Source organism: Epinephelus lanceolatus, chromosome 6, assembly GCF_041903045.1.
Source record: "Epinephelus lanceolatus isolate andai-2023 chromosome 6, ASM4190304v1, whole genome shotgun sequence".
Taxonomy (NCBI): domain Eukaryota; kingdom Metazoa; phylum Chordata; class Actinopteri; order Perciformes; family Serranidae; genus Epinephelus; species Epinephelus lanceolatus.
This window is the reverse complement of record NC_135739.1, coordinates 47,471,588-47,482,982: the sequence shown is the minus strand read 5'-3', so window position 1 is coordinate 47,482,982 and position 11,395 is coordinate 47,471,588. Positions and strand designations below refer to the sequence as shown.

The 11,395-nt window shown below is 37.0% G+C and overlaps 1 pseudogene; it reads right to left on the bottom strand.

The window, feature by feature from the left end:
- Positions 1-1,770: 1,770 nt before the first annotated feature.
- LOC144463638 (uncharacterized) overlaps positions 1,771-11,395 on the bottom strand; it is a 40,366-nt pseudogene continuing 30,741 nt past the window's right edge.

The window sequence follows — 11,395 nt, the reverse complement described above, 5'->3', positions numbered from 1 at the left end:
ATATAAATTGATGGCTCCCTGTAAAATCCAGAATTGAATTTAAAATCCTACTGTTAACTTATAAAGCTCTAAATGGTCAAGCTCCGTCATATCTTAGAGAGCTCATAGTGCCATATTATCCCACCAGAACACTGCGCTCTGAGAACGCAGGGTTACTCGTGGTCCCTAAAGTCTCCAAAAGTAGATCAGGAGCCAGAGCCTTCAGCTATCAGGCTCCTCTCCTGTGGAATCATCTTCCTGTTACGGTCCGGGAGGCAGACACCGTCTCCACATTTAAGACTAGACTTAAGACTTTCCTCTTTGATAAAGCTTATAGTTAGGGCTGGCTCAGGCTTGCCCTGTACCAGCCCCTAGTTAGGCTGACTTAGGCCTAGTCTGCCGGAGGACCCCCCTATAATACACCGGGCTCCCTCTCTCTCCCTCTCTCTCTCTCTCTCTCTCTCTCTCTCTCTCTCTCTCACTCTCATCCTATTACTGCATCTTGCTAACTCGGCCATTCTGGATGTCACTAACTCGGCTTCTTCTCCGGAGCCTTTGTGCTCCACTGTCTCTCAGATTAACTCATATCACAGCGGTGCCTGGACAGCGTGACGTGTGTGGTTGTGCTGCTGCCGTGGTCCTGCCAGATGCCTCCTGCTGCTGCTGCCATCATTAGTCATTAGTCATACTTCTACTGTTATTATACACATATGACTATTGTCACACATGTATACTGCCAGATATTAATACATACTTTCAACATATTGTATCAAGAACTATAACTATAATATTATTACTTTCATTAATGTTGTTGTAAGCTACTGTCATTACCTGCATCTCTCTCTCTCTCTCTCTCTCTCTCTCTCTGTCTCTCTCTCTGTCTCATTGTGTCATATGGATTACTGTTAATTTATTATGCTGATCTGTTCTGTACGACATCTATTGCACGTCTGTCCGTCCTGGAAGAGGGATCCCTCCTCAGTTGCTCCTCCTGAGGTTTCTACTGTTTTTTTTCCCCGTTAAAGGGGTTTTTTGGGGAGTTTTTCCTGATCAGCTGTGAGGGTCATAAGGACAGAGGGATGTCGTATGCTGTAAAGCCCTGTGAGGAAAATTGTGATTTGTGATATTGGGCTTTATAAATAAAATTGATTGAATTGATTGATTGATAATGTTTCATTTTGAGGGGAGTCTTCTGAACACAGCACACAAAACAAGGCTAGGTCTTTAATTTTCAGTACAGTCATAGTGAGGTTGTTGGCCTGTTGAAGAATTCCTTGTATGACATATATAAATACAATTCAATGCAAGTTGCCAGAAGTAAGATCTATAGTATTTTAAATATATAACAATAAGTGATAAGATGCTAAGAACTTTGAATTTGAACAATAAGTCTGTTACACAGATCAGTCAGGTTCTGGGTTTCATAACACCATGTTTAATACAGAAAAATTCCGAAGAGCCCTGCACAAATTCACATACACAATAAAAACATTGTTCATTTGTAATGCAACATTTCTACTTTAACTTTTTGTGCATTTGTAATTTAACATTTTGTGCATTTGTAATGCAACTAATTTAACATTTTGTGCATTTGTAATGCAACATTTCTACTTTAATGTTTTGTGCATTTGTAATTTAACTTTTTGTGCATTTGTAATGCAACATTTCTACTTTAATGTTTTGTGCATTTGTAATTTAACTTTTTGTGCATTTGTAATGCAACATTTGTAACTAGTAACAAAAACATAGTACAGTAAAGTTAACATGAACAACAAAAGGAAAACCAATCTCTCACAGCTCATGGCCTCTCACTGTCCCTATAGCCTCTGACAGGCCAGCCACAGAAACAGTCCTGTCCTGACTAATAGGTGTCCTGCACTTTGGACAACTTTCACTCCGGGACAGCAGGACTGCGATGCATTCCCGGCACCCAATGAAGCTGCGGCAGCGCAGCGCCAGCAGAGGACCTTCCATCTCAGCTGTAATGACATAAACACAAGAAAGATGACAATTTTATTTCAAATTGATGAAAGAAATCCACACACTCCACATCCTTTGTTATTCCCCACATCAGTGTTTCCTCTGTATTCATTTAACAGTGGTGTGCCTCCACAGCAAGGACAGAACTACCACTACATGAGAAAATGTGAAGTTAACAAAAAAAAAAAAACAAAGATTCAGGTTTGTTGTTATCTCAAAATAAAAATGTGTAGTCCAAATGTTTTAGCAGTAATGATTATACCATAGTAAGATTAAAAAAAAACATTTGTAGCACTGGAAGCTCAACTTGAAACACAAATTGGACCAGCATAGCAACAGATACACTGTAGGATAAAACTAGAATTACTTCCCAAAGCAACACAGCTGCATAGAATTATGTAATTATGGAGGAAACATTGAATAAAGTGAAAATTCACCCAAACATTTAAACTACATTTGGCCCAAAAACTAGGGACATGTACACACTGTGGGTGCACAGTAACAGCCTTATTTCCAGTTACTGGACCTGTTTTTCATCTCTAACTCATCAACAATGCCACCTGGAAGAAAAGTGTTCAAATTCACCTTTGTTTAAAGAAAATGTAAACAATATCTCCACTACTCCCAGTACTACAATGGTATTGTAATGTCTTGTATGTTACTCACTTTTGGTTGAAACACGGATAAGATGCTGTAGAGCATCCTGCAGTGGCAGAGGATTGTTGTTGACTGTGTTGTCAAACAATAGTGAGAGATCTCCAAAAGCCTCTGTGAAACGGCTTCTTGCATGCGCTCTCTCTTCTTCAGAGGCAAAAGGATCAGTCCCAAAAGTTGACACTCTGGTCAATGATGAGCCTCTCTCTGCGTCATACCAGTTGGCTGCTTCAGAGGCACAAGGAAGTAGATCCTCAGTCAGCTTGACTGGACAGCCACCTGAAGCCAACACATTGGGTATCCCTCTGCCTGCAATATGTTAAAAATATAGGCACATAGCAAGGTTACTGTCACAAGGAAAAGAATGGGGATCCAAGCTAGACATAGGAGGCAGATCAATTGTAAAACTTAGGTAGCCTTTCTCAAATGAAGTTGTACATCGGATTCCGGAGAATGACACAAGTGAGATAACTACACAATATTAATCACAATGTACATATAAAAGTCCAACAATGGACAAAAGTTTGAAATTAACAATAGCTATAAACTCTATATGCAGCACATCAGTTTCATGATTTGTAGTGACACTTGCATCTTTCCTATCAAATAAATAAACTAATAGTTTCCCGGAAATTATTATGTGTGGTTGCTCCCATGTCTGTGTACGTTTCTGCCATTAAATATAAAATATCTCTAGTATATGTAAACACCAGCAGTAATACATCATTCATTATGAAGGTGGCAGATAGAGACAGAGACAAAAAGAGTGTGAGAATTTTAACACCTGGCACTCTGTGGGCATTCCAGGATTCCACAAAACGGTTCACACCAACACTGGCGACCTGGCATGCCAACGTTGATACGCAGAATCTGACAGTCTCATCACCCATATTGATGACCTCTTGATTCATTAGATGTGTCAGCCAGGCCTTAATTGGATAATTAACTCTATTATTTACCTAGGAAAGAATGCATACATGAAAATTAAATTTTGTTGGAGAGATTGATTTATAAATTGATATCGCCGGTATTCTAGTAACAATACCTAATAGTTTACACTAAGAAACAAATTCATTTATTAAAGAAGGCACTGCTCATAAACTAATCGTATTGTAATGTAGAAATAAATAAAGGCGTTTATGCACACAAACCGTGGGAAAAGCTATTGTGTCAAAATACAAACATCTGGCCAAATCCTCTCGATACGATGGTTCTGAAAGTGAACAAGGAAAATTGATGTATTGTGAGATACTAAAATACTATAATGTAAGCGTTATCATGTAGCTGTTGGAGTACATTCTAAAATCAATTCCAAGCACTTTCTTGTTAAAGTTTTGTGCCCATTGTCTGATTCATTGATGATCAAAATTGAAGACCGTCTTTTCAATAGAAGAAACCTTTTTCAGACATAACAATATTATAGAGTTTCAAAACAAACCGAAATAGAATATCCTCCAGATTGTTCCACAATCATAAATGTATGCTTCTTTGTGATTCTTGAATATATACAAAACATCAAAACTATAAACGCAACACTCAAAACTAGAGAGTTACTCTGTTACAGTAGCACAGAAACTTGTAATCAGTTTCTTTCCACCCTTGCTTATGTTTCAGCAGGATATTTTGCAAAAATGTCCCCACTGAAAATGACCCCAGTTATTACACAACTACTTGAGCATGAAGAAAAGGTGTTGCAGATTGAGCTTTTCTGAGTCGAGACTCAAAAGTTAATTCCATGATACACATTTCATTTCCACAACAATACAGCAACCCAGTGTAGAACTCTGCATTTTTTAGAAGGTGTATGCATTAGTCTGTTTTTATTTTGTGCATTTAAGTCAACACACCAAGTTCTCATGAAGAGTCAGTTTAGCTCTGTATTAGTTGCAAAGCAACTCCTATACAGTAAATAACACATGACATTTGACTAAATGCACAGCTTAATCACAATCAAATGTTGTATAAGTCTCTATTTAACATGAGGGAAGGCAAAGCGTCATCCCAGCTCTACCCAACAATTAATTATCAGAAATGGCATATTGTACATTATAATATAACAAAAGAAGAATTTTTAAAAAACCTACTAATGTCGATGGCATCTGAAGAAATGATGGTCGGTCTGTGCCACAGTCTGTCTGAAATTGATCCCATAAGCCGTGATTAAGCACAGCTTGCCTTTAATGACAAAAAAAGTCTATTTGACAAAGCAGATTGCGTTCATCCAAATAGGTTTTAAATGGGTCTCTGCCACACTGAACCCCTGACAATACCCCCACTGTCCTAATAATGTAAAATTAAAGTAGAAAAATTCAACATTCTTTGACACCTATTCAGTCAGTTAAGTGGATTTTTTAAATATTTATCACTGATCTTGACTCAACTTTAAGGTGTAATGATGTTTACATAGTAAAGAAATAATATCTATTTGGAGGACGATTCATTCTAGGTTAAATTGTTCCAGTTTTTTCCTTAGAAATCTGCTACAAATATTTCTGATATAACACAGCTGAATTAAACAACAAAACCAATAACGAAATAATGCATCAAAACAATATGTATAAGACCCTACTTATACACACCTGTAAACCTCCACACAGATGGTGAGGTTATTTTTGATTGGCATGGTGGAATTGCCAACCACTTTTCCACTATAACCATCAATGGCTACAACATGAGTCACCCAAACATGACCAGTTTCTCATTTTGGTCCACATGAAGTTTCTGTCCGCAGTAGTCAGCGCTAAAAAGAAATATTATTAAAAAGACAACAAAAATAATAATAATATTTGTAAATACAATTGATTACTGGCTGCTATTAAGAAAAGCTGTGTGATTTCCCCCCAAGAATTGTCAGTTAAATTCATTCAATTCATTCATTCATTCATTCATTCATTCATTCATGTTATCGCATATTATAGATATTCTGACATACTTGTTGGGGAGCTTCATGGTATTGAGGACGAACAGCTTGTAATGCTGCTCCCACTCGCTCTTCACTAGCATGTATGCCTCTGGAAGATAGGAATCCCATCATCATTTTCCTCCAAAACATTGGCCCAACCTAATTGAGAAACAAGAGCACATTGGTATGGTTAAAAAAAAAAGTTCCCAGGCCAAGATTTTAACTTTTCTATCTAGTAGTCATATCGAGGATTGGAATGGATTTTTCCTGCTACTTCTGTTACCAGTGTACTAACTTCATCTAAAAGTAATTAAAGCCAGATAAATATAGTGGAGTAGAAAGTACAATATTTCACTCTGAAATGTAGTGGAGTGGAAATATAAAGAAGTAGTAGTACTTTATTGATCCCCGTGGGGAAATTGATCCTACCCATATGGAAAAGAAATAGAAAAAACTTATAAGAAGTTCCATCACCTTCAGTGTATGTTTTATGTATTGTGCATCATATAAGGCTTATATGATTTACTCTTGAAAGTGGCCTCTTTTGCATTTTTTTCATACAAGAAAATAAAAAGAATTACATAAGGATCATGTGAAATCTACGTATGCGGTATATAAGGAAAGTACATGTCAAAGTATGTTTTCCATACATGTTGCATATAATTTTTGCAGTTTTTCCTATATGTCTGTTTTAAAGACATATGCTTTACATATATGAACAAATACCATTATATATATGTTTTCTGTATGTAAAGTCAATATATTTTGCAGGGGAATTATGCTTTATTTATATGCTTTATATAAGCTCATTAAAGGTAAAGTTCCACTGATTGTCACACACCTGAGTGTGTGAAATTTGTTCTCCACATGTGAATCATGTGGTGATCTAACCCCCAATTCCAACCCCTGATGCTGAGTGCCAAGCGGGGAGGCAATGAGTCCCATTTTTATAGTCTTTGGCATGACCCGGCCGGGGATCGAACCCACGACCTCCCAGTCTCAGGGCGGACACTCTACCACTAGGCCATCGAGCTGGTTATATGTCATTTAATAAAAACCAGTAGGCTATAAAAACATATATGAATATGTAACATTACATATAGTTTTTTTGTATGTTAAGGGACATAATGTCATGATAAACTATGTTTTCTTTATGTTTTTTCTATAAGAATTCTTAAATGTCAGCCTATGAAATTTGAAATAAGATTATAAAAAATACATACTTCATATACTTTTACGAATCTATACAATCAGTTTCATATAAGTTTCTGTCATAAGAAACACATGACTCACATATGAAAATGACAAGACTTAATTTGTCCCTTTACTACTGCAATTGGATCAAACTGTGTAACAAACTAGCAGTGCACTAACTGCTTGGTCAGCTCCCAGAACAACTACTTTCTACCATTCAAATTACATAAATGTTGTCTTTCAATACCTGTAATACTGAAAAAATGGCTGTTAGGCAAATTTTTAATTCAACAAACTTTATTCGCAAAACAAATTAGGCTTAGTCACTTATATTGACTAATATTTACCACTGCTGAACAATAATCATTTCACATGGAACAGTGTGTTTGTTTTCAACAATCTGAGTACTGAAATTACACAACAAACAACAAACAGCAACAAAGCTCAATTTAAGGGGATGCTTTACTTTTGGCACGGAGCTCTGTGATCTTGGCATTGATTGTGATGCCAATGCTGGAGGGTTGGGTCCCTGCCACCTCTTAAGAGTTGCATCTACAGTATATATATATATATATATAACTATTTCTACAAGAATGGGATGAATAGTCTTTTTCAATCTCTGCGTTACATTGAATACATTCGACAGGGAATATTTGCTGTGTTGATTTAATAATTTTTCCTAACTTATTGGATATAATTGCTCCTAAAATGTTAAACAATATTACCCATGTAATAATTTTAGAAAAATTAATTAGTTTAGAGAGAAGAATATGATGCCTGGTTTTGCAAAAATGCTAAACTTAGCAACATTTTAACAGTCCTTTGTCATTACATGTTGAAAACCTGCTTTCAGTCAACTCATATGCTTTTCCCTTCAATTTTATTATCAGATTATGTTGTTTGTGGCACCACAAGTAAATCTTGTAAGTGTTTTCTATAATACTTACAAGAGTTTAGTTTCACTGATTATTGTCCAACTCATATAAGTTTGATATTACATTTTTCTACTAAGGATATTGTATGTGGAATTACTGTCATATAATGTTCTTATAAGTACCCAAATCATACAAGTTTCATTTTGTACAAATTTAATAAGGATCTTATATCTGGTTTCACTGTCGTATGCATTACATACAAGTTTCAGACAAAGGAGATACAAACTTTATAAGATTTATCTATATCTTTTCCATATGGGTGTATTGCCAAACCTCCGATCTTCTTCTCCTTTGATATTTGTTGAATTAGTGCCCCCTGCGTACAGGTGGCAGAAACATAAATATGCTCCCCCCATCTCATTTTTGAGAGAGGCGCTGTGCGCATTTACAGCTGCATAACTTAACTGATTATTTTATCTTCATACAGTGAAATTGTTTGAGTATTTATTACAGAGCTTGTATCAGTGTATGACAACAGTTGCCATTAATACTACACACTGACTTTTCTCCCCACATAGGGCAGTTTCTGAGGATCGGGGACATGGATGAACTCAAGATTTATTTTTTCTCTCAGACAACCTCTCCTAAATCCTTACATTTCTCACAGTAGACTATAGTAGAAAGTGAGATTCTGTCTCATCCTCTTTTATGAAAAAGTGAACTCAACCTGGCCTCCCTGGTTAGCCTGTTCTGCCTGCGATGGCCTGTTTCTATGGCCAGGCTATGTCCAATCAGTCTACACTGTAAGTGTTTTCCTTCATTTTCTATCAGTCACGGTAGTCAGGTAGCCTACTCTGCCACCATTTACTACCTGATTAGTGTCAAATAGAATTCTATTTTACTTTGTGATTTGGTAGTTTCCTGTTTTTTTGTGATCAACTGTTTTTATTCAATTTTTCCACCATTTCATATATAACCAAATAAGATAACATCACTTCACAATACAAACAAACATTCCCTTAAAGGGTAACCACGTCCACATCCAGAGTGTCCAAATGGTGTCTTCACAGTCCTAAAAAGTCCGAGAGGCACAATCAATAATCAATAATTTTACAAAGTCCAGACATAGAAAAATAAAAAAGCTAGAATGTTCAGTGATCCCTCCAAGACCATGGACATGATTTTAGAACTCCTACCTGGGTGCCGGCCTCCCTTCAACCCACCCGTCCTCCCACCCCTCATGTGGCAAACCCCACCCCCAAAACAAAAAAAAACAAAAACAGGTAGTTTCCTGGTTTTGATATAATTTTCTCTTTGTTTTGATATGATGTGGTGGGGCCAGATTGTTTAGTGTATGTCCTGTGTGTGGGTAGGCAGAGCTACAGGACCACCTGGCAGAGGGGACTCTTATCTTTATTTCTCTGACCCGACTCTCTAGCTCTGTGCTCTACACCGCTGGGGCTGTGCGTAAAAGGACAACCTATGGGTCTTGTCCCGTTTTCTGATCCTATTGCAAAACGGAATTCAATTAACTGCTTTACACAGACCCTGAACAGACCCATCCATGCATCCTTGCATCCATCCTGCCCCTCCCTACCCACCCTCCTCAATACCCGCCTATTCCATGATGCATTCACATGATTACATTTTAATGTAAGCTATTTATTTTATTTGAGAAAGAAACTGTGCTTCATAGCCTTCATAGCCATAATTTATTTTTCACACAAAATACTTTATGGCAAGATGTGACCAATCTGAAATTTGATTAGATATGAATTGATTTCCTATGTATCAATATGCAGACGGACGACAAATTAAAGGAAAAACTGACATAAAGTGTCTCAGTAAGGTTTTGGGCCAACACGTGCCACCAGAACAGCTTCAGTACTTCTTGATTCTACAAGTCTCTGAACTCTACTGAAGGGATAAACACCATTCTTCCAAAAGATATTCCCGCATGGAGCATTGTTATCCTGGAAGAGACCACTTCCATCAGGTTAGAAATGTTTCATGATAGGATAAGATGATCACTCAGAACAACTTTGTACTGATTTGCAGTGACCCTTCTCTCTAGGACAAGTGGAGCCAAACTATGCCAGCAAAATGCCCCCCACAGCATAACAGAGCCACCAAATCATCTGCATTCATTAGGTTTCTCCGCTCATTTATTTAGTTTTTCCTTTAATTTGTCACCTGTTCATATGTTGTTTAGACTCTATGGTAGTCATTATTCGTGAATGAGAATATATCCATTTACCAAATTACATAAATGTGAATTCTATGATAAATGCACATTAAGTGTTATTGTTTTTAGGGCCATTTTTATTTCACCCTTAGGCTACTTGACTAATTGCCAAGTATAGATAATTTATGTATTCATTCATATTCAAACCATTTAGCTTTGAAACAATACAGTATGTACTATACTCTTTATGAATTAACTAAAGACACCCAGAACTATATACGTAACTTGGAAATAAAGATGGCTATCGCGAGCCAAATTTCCACATAAAAAAGGCCTCTCTGTTCGCTGAACTGCTCCACTCATCTCCTGCACCATTTTTGCAGGTGGGCCGTTGTTCTTGAACAAACACGGTACACATTAAAATGTTACGGGAGATGAGTGGAGCAGTTCAGAGAACAGAGAGGCCTTTTTTGTGTGGAAATTTTGCTCGCGATAGCCATCTTTATTTCCAAGTTACGTATAACGTTATAGTTCTGGGTTTCTTTAGCAGTGTTGGGGAGTAGTTAACTAACGTGTAGTTCAATTACTAGTTTAACTACATTTTTCAGTAGATTGCAGGTAGTTAAACTAGCTGTTACATTCATATTTGCGTAGTGATTCAAGTAGTTGAATTACTTTTTTTGCCATTTTTTGTGCAGTTAATTACTGAAACTACAAACTACAAAAAGTGTTGGGCCATAAAAGGAAATGAATGAATTTTGATTTTAGCATTGCTTCTCTAATTGAACCCCCACAAACGAGCCCCCTCCCATTTTTCTCTTACCCCTCATCGTTGTGAAGGCATGCCCAGGCAATGTAACTTAAAGTGAACTTGAACAATGAACTTTGAGAGACTGCTCATGTGTTGTATTTAAGAGATTCTGCTCAGAAATGTAAAAAGATAGGGCCTCCCAGTGTTCATGTTGGCCAAATGGTCTTAAAAGGTGCAAGTTAAATATTTTATTCTTTACTGTTTTAGTGGTCAGATAATACATAATCCCGATTTGTTTTAGAACAGAAATACAACAGTCCTTGCAATTTTGTCATTGTGAAAAGTCCAGGGCCCGTATTCACAAAGAATCCTAAGACTAAAAGTAGCTCTTAGTGACGTCATTCTAAGAAAAATCTTAGAATTCCTCGAATTCTAAGATTTTTATTAGAATTTTCCCTTGGTAAGATAAAAGTTATTCACAAAGCATCTTAGGCCTTAAGAGAGCTCCTAAGGTGAAAAACTGTTAAGAGGAGGGAGGAGGACTTTTAAGAAGCCTAAGAGTGTCTTAAACAGAGAAGATGGCGGAAAGACAGAGAGGAAGGAGAGATATTCTCCGTATATTGAACCACAGTGATTTAATAAGACGCTATACCGGCTTGATCGTGCAGGGATAATGTTTGTGGTTGACCTCATCAGGGATGAGTGTTGGGAATAGAATGATGTCATGTGTTTTACTATAAGTTGTGTTTCACTATATAAGTTTTAGATGTGTGAACAATGAGAATACTGAGATGATTTCAGCTGATCTGAATGTGTTTGCTTTGCAGAAGTGGAGAAGTACAGGAGAGGAAGAGACATGAAGTCTGAGGAGCACA